The following is a 24,809-nucleotide window of genomic DNA, read 5'->3' on the forward strand; positions in this document are numbered from 1 at the left end:
CTTATGGTTTGTGTATTCAAGTCTATTGAAGCACAAAAGTATAAATACTTCTATTTAAACGTGTTCTTGACGGTGGAATGTTTTAAAATATTACCTTACTATCTATATTTAGATTATAAAGATATATGTTTCAGTAACGAAAATTCAAAGGGAAGATAACTGTAAAATAGCATTATTCCATTACTCTCGTAACGAATGGTTACTAGAAAGACAGACTATCTATTGCTTGAATTATATGTTATAGAAACAATACCACTTCACAATGATAATTCATTTATACAATATAAAACAAAGAATATGTACTATGATTTTAACATGTTTAAATGAAACTTCTACCTACTAGTGTCTGAATGACTTAGAAGATAACGACAAAATGTCACGATTAGGCTTTTGATGACAAAAACCCTTACCCTATTGAAAACAGGTCTAAACGAGAACTTTTTTTTGCTTGTCTCCTCTGATCATCTTCAAAATGTTTATTATTCTCACTTATCTGTATTCTAGTAAAATATTGTACAGTCAGGTGTAATTCAATCACGAAAATTAGAGAAAAATACACGTAGTTTGAAGTGAATGCTCAAAGCCAAACATTTGAAATCCGAAGATGGTTAAGTACCGAAATTCGTTGAAGAGCTATGTGTATAAAAAATACCGAGAATAAATAGACAAATTCATCTAAAGCCAACTTTGCCTGAGGGATTCGAAACCTTAGTTTTAGAATAATTTTGAAATTTATAAACGGACAATTTAAGTAAAGTTTGTTAAATCATGTCAGTACCGAAGCACTGACTACTGAGCTGATGATACCATCGGGGACTGATAGTCCACCAGCAAAGGTATCGACCCAGTGATGTAAAAAATGGAAAACAACCCGTTTAATAATTCATTGCGGCCGACGCGCCTTTCTGGATATATCTTCATCAGGTACGCTCAAGGATAATTATTTGAAATCCGAAGATGGATAAGTACCGAAAATCGTTGAAGAGCTATATGTAAAAAAATACCTAAAATAGATAGCCAAATTCATCTAAAACCAACTTTGTCTGAGGGAGTTGAAACCTTAGTTTTAAGAAAATTTCAAAATATATAAACGGGCAATTTATATGATTAAGTTTGTTAAATCATGTCAGTACCAAAGCACTGACTACCGAGCTGATGATAGTCCACCAGCAGAAGTATCGCCATAGTGATGTAAAAAATGGAAAACAACAGGTTTAATGATGTATTGCGTTCCAAGCGCTTTTCTGGGTTTACCTGCACCAGGAACGTTGTTCGGGGTTAATATTCAAATTTCGACAAAACTTGTTTGTAGTATGTGTCCAGTGGCAAAAACTACATTTAGATCAACAATGTGCACATGGACATTACGTTATAAACCATGAATTGCTTTGATAAAATTTTAGAATAATGTTTCACCGAATTAAAAGTAATACAACTGAACGAGATATGGTTACATTCGGCTATTACAAAAACATCAATACAATTTATGTATCATGAAGCAGTGTACTATGTATTTAAAAACTTTGAAATACAGTTTTTTAGAGAAAAATAAAATTCAAATAACTGCGAAATATATTTGAGATCTTTTAGAATGCGTGTTTGTTAAAAAAACATTATTCTACAGTTAGAAATTATGTTCGTCATTACATGAACACTGATGACAAATAAGTTGGAAAATTGTGTATTATCATCATTTGTGATAAATCATTTCTCTATTGATTTGTAAGAATTGAAATAACTTTTTTGGGTTTCTATAATCAGAAAAAACGACCAAAATTAAAAGGAATAAATTGTTATTAAGGATATGCTTCAACTTATATTTCCCAATCCACATTCCTAAATTTGTTTTTTTAAATCAACAATCGATATGATCTATATGATCTAGATGACGGCGGAACATAACGGAATTGTTCAAGTTTCTTGCGGACATAATTGGTTCTTAAGAGACTGATACTAATGTTAATGTAACTCAAGGTGAAAATAATCCATGCAATTTCAATACGGATACATCCCAGCTATCTCCTTATAACCACGAAGAAGCATTCGGCTAAAAATGGTTGTAAAAACTTATTTTAAGTAGTACTGACACAGTATTAGGAATACCAGTATTCGAAAGGTAAGGAGTAGACAATTTAATGATAGGTTTTGGAAGGAATAAATACATTCGATGACTACTAGTACATGACATGCATTCAGTTGATGTGGCATTGTGTCGGCATTCAGTGGGAAAGGGAATACGTCAACTTGGCAGACACGGGAAGTATTTGCTGACGTAACAGACGTTTTTGCTCGCTTGAGTATTAGACCAATCTTTATTGAACACACAGACATGAACATGAAAGAAACATTTGTTTGCATCATATAAGTCACAGAACAGTAGCAACATTTGTAGTTAACGAGGCACGATTTGAATTGTTTGCCAGGAATCATCGGCCTTATGATGCTATTTCGCCTACTAATAGTGCTCTTCAGGTACACACTAGAAGTGCAGCATATCAAAGCGGATATGTTATGGCTCAAACAGATTTTGAATTGAACATGTATCAAGTCCTGATCACTGGGGTTGGATGTAAGAAAAATAAAATGACAATTTGAAACCGAAATCGACTTTGCCTGCCGTTCCATCTTTTTGTCGGGAACTTTGAAATGCGGATGCAAAAGATCCAGTTGTTTATATATATCTGTAAATGCTATAATTCTGATAAATCTTGTAAGGGTTTGTGCACATGCAACTGTCAGTTAGATGATTATTAATTAAAATACTATTTCATTTAACCAATCTAGGCATTGGAACTGGAAAAAAGTGATATCTCTTGTTAAGTTGACGAAAATGATAGAAATTGACATTTTCGACGTTTTTGCCGCCATTTTAAACTAGAATGCACTTTTTTCTTCGATAATGTGTTGTCTCATCCTACTTAAGAAACTTTTCTTCAAAAGAAACATTTGATTATACCTAGTTTGCAGCACAGCTTTCTAAAGAATAACAAAATGTATAAAAAAGAAGATGTGGTATGATTGCCAATGAGTTGTAGTTTATTTGAAATAACGCCTTTTTGAGCGGTGACCATCTTGAAAATATTAAAAAAATGTTTACTTTAAATCAAACTTCAGTCAACCTTTATATCAAATAACATACTTGTGTCACGATTTTTACACTTATTTGCATAATATATTCCACTATTTATAGCTATGATTTGCTTTTTTAAGATTTCTTGTATACAACACACAATAAAGTACCTTGTTACATAGTAAATACTTTTTATATTTAAAGATTGAATTCTTTGAAAGTAAATTCCTCTCAAAGTAAATATGTTTTGTATTTCAAATACGTGTTTTCAAAAAAACTAAACTTAGCGTGCTTTTAATTTCCTCGTCCGAGTTGTGCTGTTACATAACTGTCCAGGCTTCGCAAACATGTTTAACTTTGCTAAATTATAAATGCCCCTGGTCAATATCAGCAGCTTATGTTTCAGCGGTTTTAATTAGTTGCTGTCTATCATGTATGTGGTTTCGTTTATTATTTTCTACTCATCATATTATTGGTTTTCTTCTCTGAATTGTTTTATATTTTGTTATGTTGTTTATTATTATAACTTTCTATGTGATGTTTACGATAGGATTTGGGTAATTGTTAAAAGACAGAAGGTGGCCGTATGATTATTACTTATGTATATGTCGTATTGTTTAATGACCAGTTTCATTGCAAATTAAACACCATATTTTTTTAGTTTTGTATAGTATAGGAGCGATATAAATGTAAAACAGATAATTTAAAAGTTACAGATACCAGATATGATTCTTAGTGTAACTTTCTAGCATAGTTTTGATTGCCAATACATTATATGTTGTTTATTTAAAGAGATTTTAAGAAAGCATACTATATTACCCAATAACTTATCATGGTTTGTGACGAGACATGGGTACATATATTTTAAATATGTTTGTTGATTGAAACCAAGTTACACAGGGGAACATTACTGAACTAAAAGTAAAAACCGATTACAAGTAATGGTTAGATTTAAGCATAGTTTTATAGGAATGCGATATTTAAGTTTTTAATACATTTGTGTAACAAGTTTTGCTTTCCCGTATAGGTTGTTTTCGATTGGAAGTTCCCGCATATGGCTTTCCCAGTCGTTGCTCCCTTTTTTACAGGAGAAGACATATAACTGAAAGGAAACAAAAAATATAATTTTAATAATAATAATGAAATAAATGTTTCAGTGTATACAGGATACAGTCAAAACTACTTTTTATCAGATGGTAGGTGATATATTATTTTTTTGGTATTTACATGAACTCTTTCATCAAAACATTTTCTAAATTTTTTTCAAATGATGATTTTGCAATGTCGACAACAAATCGCATTCTTGAACAAACTTACAAAAAATGAAAAAAATAAAATAAAAGCTAAACTGGTGATGTGGTTTGAATATATATATGCCAAACATGAAATATATTTTTTAATTAAAATCCAAGGGATTTTTTTTTTTCATCATATTTCATTTCCAACCATGCTAGGATTGTATAGCCAGTCAAGGTCGTTAAAAACTTTATCATCATTATCCTTTTGAAATGCAATGTATAGGATATAAATCAGGACTCAGCCTTCTAATGGAGCTTTTGCAGTTGCCCTAAATCAAAATCTGCAAATACGGATCTCAAGCTATTCAAAGCTGAGCGAAAAAAAGACAACTGTACTTAAAAGACAGATTGAAGTAAAACAACAAAAATACCGATCCAAATTCAAAACGGAATGTCCTTTATCAAAATCTATAACACATTAAAAGAATGAAAAATAAATGTCATTAACCGTGTTCTCGTTAGAAACCAAAACAAAGAAAATATGAAAACATAGTGAGAAAATCAATAAAATCGTTGCTATATCAGCAAGGATATTTAATCAGACTTTAGACCGATACGTTGTTGATTGTTTGCATTATGTATTTTGCTTCTGTGTATGACTGTCATATGGTTATTATCAGAATAATGTAAATAGTTGTTTACTATTACTTATAATTTAAACGGTAATATATTTCGTGTTATGTTTGTAGAATGTTTGATCACATGAACAGCAGTTGTGGTGATAATGATTTTTTGATTTGGATAGGTAGTATTAGAATCGTGTGTTGATGTTTGATGGACGCCTTTTTCAGCTACCTTGGCTATATCATGGCTGTCAGTTGTATATATGGAGCAATCCGAAATGGTAGAATATTAATAAACAAATCATGGAATACGGAATACTGACAAGCCTTGTCAATTGAGATAGGAATCAAATTCTAACCTCGTAGTAGATATTCTAGTTATCTTGTGGTACTGCTAATTTGAATAATATTGAATAGATACATGTACTATAGGTCATCTAAGAAACAATTGATGCAAGCTATACTTTATTGTTGTTTTTACATGGGTAGGCATTATATTCGTGATTACTTTTGTCCGAGCGATAGTGAGGGCAAAAATAACAGGAATATAATTTTAAAACTACAATAAAGTATAGCTTGCTTCAAATATTTCGATTCTGATCAGGAGAGTTAAGGTAATTTCTATGTCCGATGTGTATATGGGTAAAGCGATTGTGTAAGCTCTTCCATGAACCTCTCTTTTTTGTTTGTATAGAAGCAAACAGCTGGCATTGTGATTTTTCAGAGGGAAGAGTTTTTGAACAGCCAGCAAGAACGGATGTCGTATCTAGGTTAAATATGTCAATTTCGGAATGCAACACATTACAGTCATAATGAATGAATTAGTAACAACATGTGCATCATTTAAGAGTTTGAAAGTGTTTTAATATATGAAATATATTAAATGCATGCCAATTTAATAACATTCTTTATTCTGCAGTAGTCAATATACGCATGTGTCAAAAAAAAATATTGGATTTAAAGCATGGGCTTATTTATAAAGCGAAAGAAGCACGTCATATTAGAAAATAATATAATTACTTGAAGTAAAACCCGTGCTATGTTTGTTAAAGTCTTGTATATTATTAATACTAATAGAAGTACTGTGAGTAATGATGAGAGTTCTATAGCATGTTTCTGTACATGCATTCATCTTATACGTTCAGGTATTTCACATCCAATCTTTTATGGTTATATTCTTTACAAAGCACAAAAATGTCAGTATTCACCTCAAAAGCTTACAAAACTTTTAAACAGAGTTAATAAGAAGGGATATAGTTACGATACTGTTGCCAGGCCATTAAAGATTGCATATTTTGGCTTTAATATTGATTCACTTATAGGGTCTTTGCATCGGAACTAAACACATTTATAATTAAAAAAAAACATGTGTTGGCATGACACGGGCTATGTTCTTCTCATATATTTTATGATAGTATGATACTAAACCCCTAACGAGAGGGATTGTGCCTGATATTCATATGATGGAGACATAATCTTTCAATCAGTTTTATTGAGATCTGGAGCTGACATGTCAGTTAACTGCTAGTAGTCTGTTGTTATTTATCTATTATTGTCATTTTATTTATTTTCTTTTGTTACATCTTTTGACATCGGACTCGGACTTCTTTTGAATTGAATTTCAATGTGCGTATTGATATGTGTTTACTTTTCGACATTGGCTAGAGGTATAGGGGGAGGGTTGAGATATCATAAACATGTTTAACCCCGCCGCAATTTTGCGCCTGTCCCAAGTCAGGAGCCTCTGGCCTTTGTTAGTCTTTTATGATTTTTAATTTTAGTTTTTTGTGTATAATTCAGAGTTTAGTATGACGTCAATTATCACTGTACTAGTTTAATTTGTTTAGGGGACAACTGAAGGACACCTACGGGTGCAGGAATTCTCGCTACATTGAAGCCCATTCGTGGCCTTCGGCTGTTTTCTGCTCTATGGTCGGGTTATTGTTGCTTTGACACATTCCCAATTTCCTTTCTCAATTTTATTCCTAATGTGGCTAATAATGAATATTGCAAAAGGGAATACATTTACCTTTCTTTCCCCGAGTATTTTAAAAATCTCGATATCGTATCCACTATGGCGTTGATTGCTGATTGTAAACACTTTTTGTTTCCACACATTTTGAAATTGGCCTACTGAAAGATCTATGGAAAATACAAAAATATATCAATCAATAATATAGTTGCATTGTATTGCATACACAAGGGAAAGAAGAGATAATAATGAAGCAGGAAAACATATATAGTTGAAATTATATAACTCAAAACATAAAAACAACAAACAAACAAATTACATATATATGTAACAGAATATCTATGATTTATAAAACAAATGTTTAAATCAAATAACTAAATTCAAATGTAAATTTATTAACCAAACACACAACTTTACCGATTTAAGAACAAGGCAACTCCGGTTACATTAAGATCCTTTGGATATAGGAAACATAACTTTTTTCCCTAACAACATCGCATTGCTAACAGCAAGTTAAAAAAACGCTGAAATGAAAATGTCTACACTAATAAAATTGTGTATGAAAATAGGAAACGTGTCAAAGAGAAAACAACCCAACCATAGAACAGACAACAGCAGAAGGTGACCTATAGGTCTTCAATGCAGCCAGAAATTCCCGCACCCGGAAGCGTCCTTCAGCTGTCCCCTAAATAAATATATATACTAGTACTTTTAAAATCTAAAGTCAAGAGTAAAGTTACCATGGATTGACAAAACTGGACAAAAAGACAGAAAAAATATACAACTCTACATACAAAACCAAAGTCTAAGCAACACGAACCACATGAAAAACCTTCAGAATCTCATGTAATTCGTTATGGTTAGCAGCTCTTGCTCAACATGTAACACATGTCTTGTTGCGACTATAATATAAAGTAAAACAGTATATCTAGTGATAAGCCATTACTCATATGCTACTTGGTGCATGTGGTTACTGACTCCATTCTTGTAATTTTTTGGTTATAAATAAGGCCATTGGAGTTATAGTCAGAATATTTCGTGACACTTTATTCTTCAAACTGTAAAAGATAAAATCATGCACCTCCTAAATTTACATAGTTCAACAATGAAAAAATTCTAACACGAACAAACAAGGAGTTGTTGCCACATATGCATTGCGCTTAAGTGACTAATCCATATCTTAGAATATTAGCAGAATTACTACAGTGCATATGCAATTGTTTTCAGATCGTACTTGTTAAGATAAGAGCAAGTTAATTTTTTCCCTTTTATTATAATACGTTTTGGCAAACTGTTACCAGTTTCTGTACGTTTGAACTTATATCGTATAAATATGTACTCAACAAAGGTACCACGCATTAATAATGTAATGATAGTCGATAATTTCATCTACACAAGGCTTATCATTGACTCATTAATCAACACATTTAGAAACCCGAATCAAATACGAAAAAAGTGCTAAATTCAACCGAGACAACAAACTTGGTAGAAAGCCTTGAACGTTTCTTGTTATTTTACATTCAGTATACAGTAAAAGAGGGACGAAAGATACCAAAGGGACAGTCAAACTCATAAATCTAAAACAAACTGACAACGCCATGGCTAAAAATGAAAAAGACAAACAGAAAAACAATAGTATACATGACACAACATAGAAAACTAAAGAATAAACAACACGAACCCCACCAAAAACTAGGGGTGATCTCAGGTGCTCCGGAAGGGTAAGCAGATCCTGCTCCACATGTGGCACCCGTCGTGTTGTTTATGTGATTACAAATCCGGTAAATAGTCTAATTCGGTAGGTCACATTCATGAAAGGGAAGGGGATTGTAGTTACGACGTAAGGAACATATCCGATATCATTTGTGAAACGGTTATTTCATAACGGTCAACCAACTCGTGATGGCGTCCGTAAAATTTACGAAGGGATGATTTCAACTTCACCATTTGGAACTCTTGGTTTAATAGCTTCCTTGTGAGCAGTAACCCTCTATCAAGAAAATCATGATAGGAAATGCAAGCACGGGAATATCGTATCAATTGGGAGATATATACCCCGTATGCAGGTGCTGCTGGAATGTTGCTACTTAGAAATGGAAAGTTCACAATTGGAAAGCTGAAATCATCTCTTTTGTCGTAAAGTTTAGTTTTCAATCGACCCTCATTGTCAATTTCTAGATGTAAGTCAAGATATGAAGCCGACTTAACTGTATCTGTAGTATCCTTTATCTCCAATTCGATGGGATAGATGCGTTCCACATAGTCACCAAATTTTGAATTGTTTAGTGAAAGAACGTCATCTATATAGCGGAAAGTGGAGTTAAAGGATATTGCTAACTTCTTATCTTTCTTCCTAAGAAGTTCCTGCATGAAGTCAGCCTCATAATAATAAAGAAACAAGTCGGCAAGTAGAGGGGCACAGTTTGTTCCCATTGGGATGCCGACAGTCTGTTGAAAAACACGTCCTCCGAACGTTACAAATATGTTGTCAATCAAGAAATCAAGCATCTTGATAATATCGGTTTCAGAGAATTTTTTGTTTGAATCAGAGTGATTCTTTACAAAGTATGATTTATCCCTCCCTAAGACAAGATACTTGTATCTACGTTGCCCATTCTTTTTTATGAAGCAAAGTAATACCAACTCTTTCATTTGTCTTTTAGTTTGGAATGTGGAATACTTGTATAAAGAGTAGAAAAGTCAAATGTTTTAATACTGTTACAAGATGAAAGAGAGTTAGATTGTATGTACTCTAAAAGATCTTTGGAATTTTTAAGTATCCACATCTGATTCACGCCACCTCTAGAATAGGCAGTTTCACAATAACTTTGAAGCCCGTCTTTGATTGCTGATAAAATAGATGTTAATAATTTAGAAAGAGGTTTCGTGGAGCACTTGGAAGACCCAGCAATATACCGTTGTTTGTAAGGACACTTATGTAGTTTAGGTATCCAATACAGTGATGGAAGATCCAGTTCTTCATCTTTGGTTGAAATACCAAAGGAACAAAGAACAGACCTATGATTATCCAGGATTTCCTCTTTGGTAAGTGTCGTGAGGGTATATGTTGAGTTTCCAAGTGAATTGTCTATACCTAATTCGTTTATCAAGCAATTAATGTAGTGACTTTTACAGACAAAAACGATGTTATTTGGGGCTTTGTCTGCGGGGACAACAACATATTTATCATGGAGGTCGGATAAGTGTTTAGCAACATTTGGGTCTTTAAAGATTGACGTAGCATGGGCATTGATGGACCCATTCAGTTTCTTGATTCTGATTTGTATTAACGACCTCACTGCCTTAATCCATTCGGATAGAGTGTCTACGTCTTCCTTTTCACGTTTAGCCCATTGCCTGGCATAATCCTCGACTGAGTCCATCAAAATTTTAAAGTTGTATTTCCAGTTGATGGATTTAGGCTCACGATATTTCGGACCTTTCGATAACACATTTCGTAGAGAAGTGTTATTAACAATGTTAAGGTCACCGGTAATAACGTGGCCAGCAGGATTATATATGAATTGGGAACTAGCACAAGTGCAATCAGGAGGTTTAGACTTGAAGTCGTCAATATCGAGATTCTGCAAAACGCGTTTGTAATTGAAAATTTTAGTTGCAACAGGTTTGGTATAGGTATAAGAAATTATTGGTACAGACTGGTCTTTGAAATAAGGAGGTATTTTCGATTGAACTAATTTATGATGAAGGATATTGCCTAGGTTGACGCCATCGAGACCTTTATTGGCAAAGGAAAGATTTAGAAAAGATCTTTTCTCTTTTTCATCTTTTCCAATGCGAACTGGCTTGAAAAGTCTGTGACTTGCAATATCCGAAATTATAGCTTGAAGTTTGTATTGGTTTGAATGAGGGTTTGTAACAGTGGATTCCAAACATAAATTGAACAGAGAATTAAGTTTTGAAAGGGGTAATGAATAAAGTTTCGTGCGAATGTGATGAATACCTAACGGCTTTTGTATGAATGACAGCAAGTCATTAATAGAGACATCATGCAGAGAAGGTGATGTATAATGACGATGACCATGACTGCGTCTACGTCGAGGAGTCGAGTTGAAAATATTCATCACATTCACCGAGTTACACGAAGGACTAGATAGAATACCTATACCATCAATTTTGTCATTGCAACCATACGGTGTTGCAGTTCCCAATTGTCTAATCCAGTAGTCTTCTTTTTGTCTACGGAGAGTCGTTGAAAGATTAGGATTGTTAGAGCTATGGTATATGCACATATGTACATACATTGACAAGATCACAATAAGTGTCAAGTATAAAAAAATGATAGTTTTTAAACTTAATATACACAAATCTGTTTACCGTTGTTTTCCAGTGATACTTCAAACCATACGACATTCTTTTCTGACAATTTGCGTTCAGCTGTCACTACAGGTTGTCCTAAATGAAGTCCCCAACTCTCAAAGCTAGTAAGAGGTGTACAAATCACATTAAATGGACCAATCTGCATAATTTGAGATGTAACCATGTTTACATCTGAATCGTCTTCTACTTCATAAACTGGAAGAACACTTATTTTGTAACGAGCAATTTTGAGGTTTTATATATTTTGTGTTTATTTAACTACTATTTGTTTTGACATACAGACATTAACTTGCATCAAAACTATAACAGAAAGTGCGAAAATAATCGCATAGTTTAACAGACCAATGTTACACCAGGCTTCATCGATAAACATATATCTAGGAAACAACCGATTTGTATTTGATACCTTGTTAATATGATTTTGAATAAAACCAATAAAAACAAGAATGTGTCCCAAGTACACGGATGCCCCACTCGCACTATCATTTTCTATGTTCACTGGAACGTGAAAATTGGGGGGTCAGAACACTAATTTGGCATTACAACTAGAAAGATCATATCATTTGAAACATGTTTACTAAGTGTCAGGTTGATTGGACTTCAATTTCATCAAAAACTACCTCGACCTGTAGCGGGACAGACGATCGAACAAACGGACGAACGAACGAACAAACGGACGCACAGACCAGAAAACATAATACCCCTCTCATATCGTAGGTGGGGCATAAAAATACAATTTAATTCAAGGACATATGTTACATCAAATGTAGAGGTATGATTATTAACCTCTATCAACTAGCTCGATAAATACATAGTGAACGTGTTTAACATAACTTTTTAAAGTGTATATTTCAGAAGGTAAGCCAGTGAGTACGATAAAGTTAAAAAACTTACTTGCAATAACTTTTGCTTCTCCAGTAACCTGAAAGTGCAATGCATTTATTACTTTACCGATGATATTGTACAAAATCATAAATACACACACCTCAAATTCAGGAATTCAAGAACACCATTCGTACCTCACCATGAACCGAATGACCCCATGCGAGCTTATGCCATCACTTGGCGTCCGTCGTCTGTCGTCGAAAACTAATTTAAAAATCTTCTCTTCTGAAACTACTGGGCCAAATAAGAAGTTCTTTTTTATTATCTTGAATGTTAATGACGATAAAGATAAACTGTAAACAGCAATAATGTTCAGCATGGTAAGAACTACAAAACAAGTTGTAATGACCAAAATTGTCAATTGTCTTCTTAAGGAGTAACTGTTATTGTCCTTTTAGGGCAATTTTATACAAGTTGTTTATGTTTTTCAAAATCGTCTCTTCTTCTTCTTCTTTTCTTCCTCTTCTTCTTCTTCTTCTTCTTCTTCTTCTTCTTCTTCTTCTTCTTCTTCTTTTCTGCATTTATTTGCTTTTGAAGAAAATGTGACAGATACAATGAACATTTAAATGGCATTGTTAAACCACTCATTAATACATATTGAAATGTAAAAACAATCATTAATGAACGATTTAAGCAAAAAATAGCAAGTGAGTGAGTCAGGCTCTTGAGAGATTCTTGTTAATAGAAATAGATGACAAAATAAAACATATAAAAAAGAAGATGTGGTATGATTGCCAATGAGACAACTATACACAAAAGACCAAAATGGCACAGACATTAGCAACTATAGGTAACCCTACGGCATTCAACAATGAGCAAAGCCCATACCCCATAGTCAGCTTTAATAGGCCCCGATAAGACAATGCAAAACAATTTAGACGAGAAAACTAACGCCCTTATTTATGTAAAAAAATTAACGAAAAACAAATATGTAACACATAAACAAAGGACAACCACTGAATTACAGGCTCCTGACTTTGGACAGGCACATGCATAAATAATGTGGCGGGGTTGTGTCATGTGTGCATTGATATAGGACATGATCTTAGTTTTATTGTATATCTACATGGTGCCCCTTCAGTACCGTGAAGTGATTTTTCCCTAGACATGAATAACACGACGGGTGCCAAATAAACGTAGGATCTGCTAAACTTATCAGAGCTATCGAGATAACCCTCTATTTGTGTTTTGTTCATAACTTTTTTATTTTGGGTTTTGTGGGTTGTTGTTCGTCGCTTTTCATTAATGTATGGCGCATTGTCGATTTGGCATTGACTTATGAGTTTGAATATCCAATTGGTATTGTCAACTTATTTTCATCTGATTGACTGAATAACATACCTGTTATGTTTTCTTCTGCTTTTTTCAAATCGATTTATTTACATAAAAAAAGTATAACAAACATTTCGAACTTCAAGGTAATTCAGATAGCAAAAGTGTGTAAAGCATGTAAAAAAGACAAAATCAAATGTAAGACAATGTCAACCAATCTAACTTGGAATAGGGATTTTTCAATTTTTCGTATGAAAGGGTGGCTCCAAAAACACTTGCATGACTACTGCTTGGAAAGCTATTATTCTATTCTTTGTAATATTCTGTTGGTGAAATTATGAATTGAAAAGGTTCATTACATCATATCTTACCCGAAATATATATTTTGCCTCGACGGTGTAGTTAATGATGAATTGTAAAACTTTATGTACATTTGATGCAGCATCTAGCCCGTTATAACTTTTTGTTTCAATAGATACGAAAAACTGCAAACGTCCAGGCATGTTACCTTGAAATAGAATTTACTTGGTTTGTTTTACAATTGACATACAGAGTTTAAAAAAAATAAATATTCATTTTGCGAAAGGACGTACAAAAAATATACTAATAATGTTAACTTTTATGTCTGTTGATGTCATGTGGACAATTATCTCATTTGCAATCTAATAACGTCTTTTTATATTTAAAAAATCTCCATAAAACACCGACGCTTAGACGTGTTGTCGGATTTACAGACTTTGGTCATTCTTTGTCTGTTAGTATATCAAACAATTTGTAGCGAATATAGACGAAACGATTTAAGGTTGAAAATGATACTTGTAACCCACCCGATTTTAATTATGTTGTGATAACTGACCTCATATTATATATTTAGGTGAAATAATTCATAACCTGAAGTCAGGAGTATGACAATTAATATCCAATTTGTTTGATGTGTTTACACTTTTGATATTGTCATTTGATTTAGGATTTTCCTTTTTGACTTTTTCAAGGAGTTCATTGTTTTTGTGATTTTACTTTTGTCTACAATGTAAAATAAAAAGAGCCAAAACCGAAAGTAGAACTGTACAATTTAAATTCACTGGTGTAATTATTTTCCGGAGACAAAAATGTGTTTGAATAACATTATGATCAGACTGTTGTTCTTAAATGTGAATGTACTTAACGGTTTAATAATTTTAAATTCCAGATAGAGGATTACTAGGTGCTATGTTCAGGTATTCCACAAATGTATTTTTCCTACAAAGAAATAATTTGATTAGTGTCGATAATGTTTTTTTCTCATTACCTTTGATAAGAACGTGCTGCACAAAGGCAAAATATTTCATCTGTGTAAATACTACCTACATCAACTTATGACATTGCAGTATACAGGTAAATTGAGGGGTCGTATCAGAGATAACACTCATTTAAGTATGACAATGCAAATACACAATCGATTATACAATATCAACATTTCAAATACCTTGTTAACGTCTCTCTCTCTCTCTCTCTCTCTCTCTCTCTCTCTCTCTCTCTCTCTCTCAAAACTCATTTCGCATCCAATTCAGTTTTAGTATTCAGATATGAGACACGTCACATATTGCAAGATTAAACCCTGAAACCTGTACTATTATAGATTTTATCTTTGATCATTATATATATGCAAAGTAAGTAAAACGTTTTGTGGCCTTTATAGACGAGACAATTTAAGGTTGAAAATTGTACTTGTAATCTGCCAGATTTAGTAACGTCGTGGTTATAAAAAGGTAATTGAAAGCGTATCATACCAGGAAGTATATTAGTGTTTGAGTGAGTGCATATAAATATCAAAAATATTTTATTCATAAAATAAGCAGAGCAAAACGAAAATATCATAATCTAATTCAAATTCACCAGTTAAATTAATTTGCAGTGTGTATTGACAATAAAGCACTATACCTCTAAAATAAGAAGCTCAAATAACATAATAATCAGACAGATATAATAAATTTTAAACGTACCTTAAACTTTAATGTTTCAAATTCCAGACAAATAATTACTGTGTACTTTGTTCAGGTATTCCACACATATATTTTTTCCTACAAAGGGTAGATTACTTTTGGAGGGGTCGTATCAAAGATAAAAAGTAATCAAGAAATGACATTTGATATACACATTCAATTTAACAGTATATTACTTTTGTTTAAATAGATATTTAAAAAAATACATTTTAGTCAATGATATTAGAAGTGTTTGCTACGATTAGCGCATGGACACGATATTTATAAAATTGACACAATTAAGTGCAACCCTCTCTAACATAAATGCATGAAATTTGTCAAACATGTAATCTTTATCAAAAGATTAGTCCAGTTGAATATGAGATACTATTTAACTATTTTATTGCTCTAAACAGTTCATATTATTCCATGGTACATCATTGAATGGTTTAGTGTTTCTACGGGCAAATGTAGATATGCACGACTCCCAAATTAGGAACTTAGGAAAATATGACACATTTGAAAATGGATTGATATGACAACCGATTTCCCATTCCTGAGATACAAACATTTATTATCTATTTATATGATAAAGTGCTAACATTGAAAATTTTACCTATTCAAATTAAAGTTTTGTATTCGGAATGTATCAAATTGTTCTAAAATGTTTATTATTAATGGTCGAGACACTGTTTAAGAGAATACTATGGAAACTTCAACTGGTGCACAAGGTACACATTCTTATGCAAACGTTATAATCGTCTATATGGTACGAAATGGTTAACACTAATCTTCTATATGATACGAATTGATATACATTAACATTCGTTCCAGGCTGATATTGCAGGTTATGCTATTCTTACTAATGTAAGAGAAACTAAAGAGGAGGATTACGACAGATTCGTCAATGTGAACAAGAAGACTGAATTCTTCCTGATAAAACTATGCTTACCTTATCTCAAAGAAACAAAAGATTTGCTAGTATACATGAATTAGTAAAAAACAACATTAATTCTTTCTGACGCAAATTAGCGTGTCTTGTCTCACAGAAACAAGAGGTATATTTGTATGAAGAGAAACTACGCTCTTACTGACACTACTACTCTTGCAATCTCACATAAACCAAAGGTTTTTTGTATGGATAAAAACCTAAATTATGTCTTGCACAACTTTGCCTTATCTCGAAAAAATGTCTAGCCAAATGCAAAATATACATCATACAGTAATATTCTTAGAAAAGAAACAAAATAAAGGCAGAAATTGCCGTGGTCGTCAACCGATTAAAATCATTGTAAAATGTTCCGATTTGTAATTGATTGCATCGACTATTTAAAAATAAGCAGACTTTATTTATTTAGGAGCTAGCTAAAGACCACTTCCGGGTGTGTGATTTCCTCGCTGCGTTGAAGACCATAGGTGGCCTTCGGCTGTTGTCTACTCTTTGGTGGGGTTGTTATCTCTTTGGTATATACCCGATCTCCATTCTCAATTTTATTTTAACATATTTTTTTTGTAATGGCCCCTTGCTTGGTATAATTTTATTTTGTGTGCATCTCTGCATTTTGCTGATCTATCGTTTATTTAAATAATTGTTCAAACATCTGATATATTCCTCTCTGGTTACGTCTGTCTTTACACCAAAAAATGGTCCCTACAGATCCAAACCGTTGTAGTAACACTCGCCCTTCTATTCCAAAATTTTGTAACCTCTTTTTAAATGTCGATAAACACTGGATAAATGATCTTAACTAGAAAAATATAATGAGCGTAAATTTATCTAGGCATACAGTTATTGAACATATCATTAAAAAATACTGATTAAATAATAGTAGTTCAGAACTAGATCATAATAATAGACTTATGTGATAACAAATCCGGTAAATAGTCTAATTCGGTAGGTCATATTCATGAAAGGGAAGGGGATTGTAGTTACGACGTAAAGAACATATCCGATATCATTTGTTAATCGGTTATTCCATAACGGTCAACCAACTCGTGATTGCGTCCGTAAATTTACGAAGGAATGATTTCAAATTCACCATTCGGAAATCTTGGTTTTACAGCTTCCTTGTGAGCAGCAACCCTCAATCAAGAAATCATGCATCTAGATAATATCAGTTTCAGTTAATTTTTTGTTTGAATCAGAGTGATCCTTTACAAAGTAGGATTTAAATAACTCGACGAATTATTCATTTTTTTTAGTTGGTCGTACATGTTTTAATTCATATAATGTTATGAATTGCAGTCAATGGTTAATTGATAATACCAATTACCATTCTTCCTAATAGTGATTGGAAGGTTACATATTAAGAACAAAAGATGCACAGATGATATTTTACGACAAAAGATTGTATTTCCAATTTCAAAATTTAAGCAGGATTCACATACTCATGTAGACAAACAGTATACAGAATAGAGATATAAGGTACTGTATGTACATCAGGATTGGTTGATTTTCATAAATAATGTAGGGAAAAGATACTAAATTTAAGTCGCGTTTCTTAAAATGCAAATATTTCTTCTAATTCCTTTAAATAATTAATGTTGTATGAAAAGTGATTAATTAAACGATAAATATGCCTAAATCTTTGTTATTGTTGAACACGAACGCAATCATTTCCTCATTCTTATGGAATATATTGACCACATTTCTAAAACATTAACGTAAATTGATTGCATCATGTGTTAAAACAGTTATTGGCCAATCACATCGGTATATTGGATTTAATTTGCACGTCGTTCGAGTAAATAAGGGTCACACAGCCGTGCAGATTAAATCCTATATAGCGACTTGCTTGGTCAATAACAATAACTTACGGGAAAAGAATATCAGAAAAAATATACTATAGTGTTGGTCCCATTGTTTAAAATTTCTTATTTTTTTTTTTTTAAATTCTATATTTTTTTAAATGGCCTCGATTGAGACACGTTTATTTAAAAAAAATTTTGAATGTTAAGGATAAACAAAACTTTAAAATATTGAATATGATACATCAACTGTTCAATAACTGATCACTTCATTTTATTTCCCAGAGCATTTTCGGCAATGATAAAATCAAAATCGCGATCCGGTTTTGAAAATATATCACCCAATAAAAACGAAAATGTCAATTTTAGAATTAAGTTTTATCTGTAAATTTTTTTCATTTGAAAATCATTAAACTTTGCTGGATAATAAAAAACATGTTTGTTAGTTGTACTTTAACGTTTCGTATTTCACATATCGCCAAAATTTAATTAAAAGAAACAAAATGAAGACGCTGAGATCAAAATAGTTACAAAGTCAAACAAGTATAACGTTGAAGAACATTGAGGACCCGAAATTCCAAAAAAATGTGCCAAATACGGTTATCTTTGCATGGGATATAAAAATCCTCAGTATTTTGAATATTTTATACTCTTGCAAACAGTAAATCTATAAGAATGACCATATGGTTGATATTCCTGTCAATACTAAAGTGCTGACTACTTGATTGGTTTGACCCTCGTGGACGAAACGTCCACCTTCAGTGGCATCCGCCCAGTAGCGTAAAAAAGTATCAAAGGTACCCGGCTTCAAATTTGATATGCCAGACGCGCGTGTTATCTACATTAGACTCATCAATGAAGCTCAGATCAAAATAGTTAGAGAGCCAAACAAGTAATCAGCTGAGGAGCATTTAGGACCCAACATTCCAAAAAGTTGTGTCAAGGTAATATATGCCTGGGATAAGAAAATCCTTAGTATTTCGAACAATTTTTACTTTTGCAAACAGTAATTATATAAAAATGACCGTATGATTGATATTAATGTCAACACCGAAGTGCTGATTATTAGGTGATACCCTTGGAGAACAAAAGTCCACCAGCAGTTTAACTAGTGTTCAAAGAGCCAGACTAACTAACACATTCTGAGTTCTGATTAGAGTCATTCAGATAATTTCGTAGAGGTTTTGAGACAGCACAGGCGTACTTGTACGGATTCGTGAGAGACCGAACAAAGTCTTTTGTGTGTCCATTTATCATTTCTTTGGGTAAGAAATATAACTTGTATAATTAAATAACGAAGCACGTCTTTTTATCTCGATTTCTGCTTACATACACTCATCCTTAAATATATATACATGTAAGATCTGTCAGAGTACCAATGTTATAACTCTCCATCCAAGTCACAATTCATAAAAGTAAATTATTATAGTTCAAATAAAATTCCGGGCTTTAACACGGAGACTTGGGTCATACCGAACAGCAAGCTATAAAGGGCCTCAAATTTACTATACATGTGAAAAACCATTCAAGATAAAAAAAAAAAATCTCATCTATTTAAAGACAGGCAACGAGAAATACTTATGAAATACAACAACAAACGACTACTAATGAACTGCAGATTCCTGTCTTAGAACAGGAACAAATAATTGCAGCGAATTTATATGTTTACTGGTATTAAACTTTCACCCTTTTCTAAAACAACAGTGTAACAGCATACCATAGAAAGATACATCATAAAATATCAATCGAAATGGCTTAACTCAACTCAGAAAACATATAAACACAAGTTTGATCTCTGAAACAATGTAAATACAAAATCAATAAAATTTGGGATAAATACTTGATGTAACAGTATTATACCACCGTGAAATGTAAAATAATTTCCGAAAAAACAACAATAACCATGAATAAATACAAATTCGCCATTTACAATAATATTGTAGACAGGTAAACGAAAATAATTTTGTTGTAAGGTATACTTGAAATGTGTCTCAAAATATACATTTTTTTCGTATACTTTGAAGAACCAAAACAACTCGCAACAAATAAATAAACGATTCATTACGATTATTTAATTCAAACCAATAAAATTCTAACTAATTAATCAATTAATTTAAAGACTAGAAATAAGTAGTGAGAGAAAAGTTTGCTATGTGCATAGTCAAAATGTTTGCGTATGCAACGATCCAATAGAACAGCTGTTCGTCAAATTTTGTCACAGTAACGCCAATTATTCAGCTTAAAAAGAATCGCAGAGAAAAAAAAACCACATGTTTTTTCAAAATCGGAGTTTTCTTCTTGCATGAATATACATCCTCAGCATGTAACATAAAACGGCTACTCCCTTAATACATAGGTTCATGCTGCTCAGTCTTTAGCTTTTTTGTGCTGTGTTTTTTGAACTCCTGCTTGCAATTCTATTTGTGTTTTACCATTTGTTTATTTTTTTTACCATGACGTTGTCGGTTTCGTTTTCGACTATTAGTTTGAATGTCCCTTTTGGTATCTTTTGCCTCTTTTTTGAATAGTACTTTACTTTGTGCTTTCAATTAGCTGTGAAGCATCCAAAGAAAATTCATAATCAATTACTACAAATTATTCCTAGAGAAAATTAAAAAAAATCTACGTTTGGATGACAACAACATTTTACGACACGTATCGTTTACCTCTGCCGTATTCTTTGCCTTTGCTTCTAAATTAAGTTCTAAACAATTTCTCGTATACATAGAATTATTATCTCCCCTTTAAAGGTAAATATCAGGACAAGAACAGGTGTGGATTCAGGTCGGGCGCACCCGGTACGAGTAACCTTTAAAAATGTAATAAAAGCAACATTACTAAATTAAACAAATGTTTGGTCAAAATAAGGTGCTCTTGTTCTTGCTTGTCAGAAGTGCTACAATTACACTGAACCCCAAATCCTTGATCCGAATCTGAGAAGATGTGTCTTCCATAGATATAGGAAGATGTGGTGTGAGTGCCAATGAGACAACTCTCCATCCAAAATAACAATTTTAAAAAAGTTAACCATTATAGGTCAATGTACGGCCTTCAACGGATATTACTATAAGTATCAAACCTGATAGTCCACTTATGTTCTTTCCAAAAGTCACTATAGTTGGATGTATTATTGCATCTTAAATATTTATTCAGAGAAGATGGGATACCGCAAACATGAGGTGCAAAAATGTGTACACCATATCCGGATTTCGACAAGTAATGTCTCTTCAGTGATGTTAGGGATCAAAACGCTATTTTGAAGGCCATATAATTTACCTCAATCTTGTCAATTTAGGATAAACTCTTTTTGATTTTTTTTTCTGGAATCGAAAAAGGATGAACAGATAATATAAATCAGAAGCCAAATATAAGACAAGCCCAAACAAAAAAAAATGTAATCAAATCGAAATTGAAAACAACGTTCAAACCTATGATTGCGTTGGATAAAGACGCAATTTTTATATGTGGGCATGCAAAACAAATATCTGGGTAGAGGGTTCTAAATACAGCACAATATATACCTATAAACAAAAACAAAACACGCTTCCTCTCACAAAATGTGGAGAAATGACTGGTGTGTTGTTTATATTAAAAGAATAAGGCATCAAGTAAATGAATAAAATTGTTAAAAATAACAATAACACTATCAGCATGTTATGAGGGTCTGAATAGGTTCTACAGAATGGAGAATTGTAAAAAAAAAAATGAACCACTAATTTAGCAAAGGATAGACGTATACTCTCAGACCAGTACTTAGTGTCTTTTTTTTTTGGTGAGATATACAAATACCTAGACACGTCCACTTCGTCACTTGGGAATGAAATACAAAAATGTACAATATATATGTACATTGTCGGAAAAAATGAAATTTATGAACTGTTACATATAAAACAATTTATGTGGAAAGTCTTCTTTTTTTAGAGTGAGTCAATGGGAGCAAAGAAGTGACTTTAACAGTGACAGGTAAACATGGTAAAGTAACACACACATACTTCGTTGTTTGACTTTATTTGTACAAATAAAGCAAAACATTATTTGTGTATAGGTAATTTGTTCAATATTTAGCTGATTGCAGCATAATTAGTGGTAAATATTTAATATATTCATGTATATTGCATCGGCAAAATGATAATTTAATACTTTTTATAGAAACTTTTTATAAAATTTTACCAGCAGTTTAATTAACTTAATCTTTCGATCAAAATCTTAAAAGCAGGTTGTCATGACCTAATTTTTCGATCTAGATGTGACTGGTTCATGTATATGTAATCAGATACAAATGTATATACGCTGGCTGTGTATTAATTCATATAATATGCAAAATGTTGAATTAATATAAATACGAACTACACTTAAAGGCTCAGAGGGACTGACAGAGCCGGTTTCTTCCACTCCTGCAAATCCTTCCAACTGTGTATTTGTGAATTTTTAAATAATCTAAAATAAGCATATTTATGTTGTATATATATTCTTTTGATGGATTGAATGATACGACGAAGAAAATGGCAATTGGCTTTACGAATATGTCATGAAAAATCTTGCATAATGTAATTGCTTTATATGATAAATCAAAACAAAACAGTACACAAAAATGTGTTTAAAAGTGTATAATTTGGTAGACATTATAATTCTGTTTATTGTCTGCTAAAATTAACATTCTATTCTATTCTGAAGCAAGAAGTCAATGTAACAAGTAATTTAATTAAGAGTGAACACTTCATTTGACATGACAAAAGTGATAAGGGATGTATGTATGCACGTTTGGGTTATATTCAGTTGGTAAAATGCAATAATAAAATCCACTTTGAATTTTGTTCTGAAAGGATATTACACATTGTTATATTTTCTTACAATCTGAAGTTGAAAGAAAACGTTATATTTTTTGTTCAATTTTCTAAAGAAGCCTTTATATGAAAACGTAATTTCCTTCTGTACAAAATCTTTAAACTAGCTTATTGTTCGACATTCTGAAGGAAGATCGTTGCTATGACGTAGGTCGTTTTTATATATATCGAAGTATCGAAGTATCGAAGTATACTGAAGTAGTGTACGTGGTTAAAAAGTAGCATATGCCATTGTGTAATGAATAACTATAAACTACTTAAGCAAACATATATAAAACACATCAATCGTTTTATTGCAAAATTAATCGATATGTATTGTATATTCTCACCATATTCTTTAAGTGCAATTTAAACCACACGACATATTTTACAGACAGTTTGTGTGAACAAGGATCGTTGAATAGGTCTCTACTAACATAATTGTATCAACAACTATAAGCTTCTCTCAACTTTCAAAATAAGTTAGACATGTCATAAAAGTGTATAAATTAAAATATGAGGACTTATCATCATAATATCAGAAGTAAACGTGTTTACAGTTGGATCACATTTACCCCAAAACTGAATTAAAAAGTACATGCTCAAAAGATGCTGTATTAACACACTAAAAAGGAATATTACAAAAATACCGAACTAGGAAGAAAATCAAATACTGAAAGTCCATAAACAAATGGCAAAATCAACAGTCAAAACACATTAAAAGAGAAGAAAACAATTGTCATATTCATCAATTGATATAGGCATATCCTTATGTTAAACATGGTGGCTCAAACCTGGTTTAAAGATAGCTTAAAACACATAGACAATCATCAGCGATCATTTCATAGCCGCCTATACGGTTCGGGTTTTGGCGCATTGTTGACGGCCGTACGGTCATCTATAATTGCTTGTCATGCTTATATTCACTTCATTTAAACCTTCGTGAACAGTAGTCTTATTAGATAGGTGTGCATGGTCAAATGATTTATCACATATTATGTTAATGATTATGTAGCTCTTAATTATCTGCTCACTAAATATGAAGAAATTAATTGTAATAGTAACTGTATACTAGTATCTTATCTTTTTCTTAGATTTGGATTGTTGATATTTTAACGCCACTATTAGGCTTTTTCGTGGAAACCAGGTTCAATTCATGGAGGAACCCACAAATAACCATCGACCTTCGATAAGGAAACCGACAATCTTAGCCACTTCAGATGTAACAAAGTTACTTGGGTCAACAGTATATGAGTCAGCAAATTATAATACGAACAGTAATTAATATCTACTCATATAGACTTACATCTAGGATTTACGTTAAGAAACGGTAGAACGCACGTCCAGTGATTGATGTCCGTTAATATGGACTTATATTTATGAACTTACATCGAGGATTTGTGTTGAGAAACAATAAAGCGCAACACATGTTGCTGAGGTCAGCCGAATGTTAAGATATATAAACTGTGTCGTTTTTCTAACGAGGAGCGACTTCTCCGATGCCACTATACGCACGGTGTCTCTCACATACATTGTAAAATAATGTAATAAAAGTTTGTTTGTCAAATTATCTAGTGTTAGTGTTACACTAGTAATTTTTGGTGCCGTGACCAGGATAGACTTGGATTCAAGCTAAAACAACGCAAAGGAATATAAAACGTAAGAACTAAGTTACTTTCATTTTTCTTGATGGACAATCAAGATATTTCTTGTATGTCAGTACAAAAAGTAGAAATGGCTTTTCAAGGGATGGCACACATATTAGGTAAAGTTTTTAGTTTCAAAGGGAGTGAGGCCGTATGTTTAAAAGGCTTAAAATCAGAAGTTTGTTCACGAGATGTGGTTGGAACACATTTTTTTTTATCAGAATGAAGGG

The 24,809-nt window shown here is 32.4% G+C and overlaps 1 long non-coding RNA gene across 3 annotated transcripts; it reads right to left on the reverse strand.

The window, feature by feature from the left end:
* Nucleotides 1–3,845: 3,845 nt before the first annotated feature.
* Nucleotides 3,846–15,485, reverse strand: LOC143054416 (uncharacterized). 3 transcript variants are annotated; one of them, XR_012971667.1, is made up of 6 exons: nt 14,603–14,642; nt 13,773–13,909; nt 12,139–12,166; nt 11,242–11,439; nt 6,961–7,073; nt 3,846–4,172 (listed from the first exon to the last, which is right to left on the reverse strand). It is a non-coding gene; the product is annotated as an uncharacterized LOC143054416 (long non-coding RNA). The 3 variants fall into 3 exon arrangements; XR_012971666.1 differs by lacking the exon at nt 14,603–14,642 and adding an exon at nt 14,568–14,586; XR_012971665.1 differs by lacking the exon at nt 14,603–14,642 and adding an exon at nt 15,384–15,485 and having other exon boundaries at nt 3,855–4,172.
* Nucleotides 15,486–24,809: the final 9,324 nt, after the last annotated feature.

The sequence above is a fragment of the Mytilus galloprovincialis genome, chromosome 12, assembly GCF_965363235.1.
Source record: "Mytilus galloprovincialis chromosome 12, xbMytGall1.hap1.1, whole genome shotgun sequence".
In the NCBI taxonomy this organism is placed as follows: domain Eukaryota; kingdom Metazoa; phylum Mollusca; class Bivalvia; order Mytilida; family Mytilidae; genus Mytilus; species Mytilus galloprovincialis.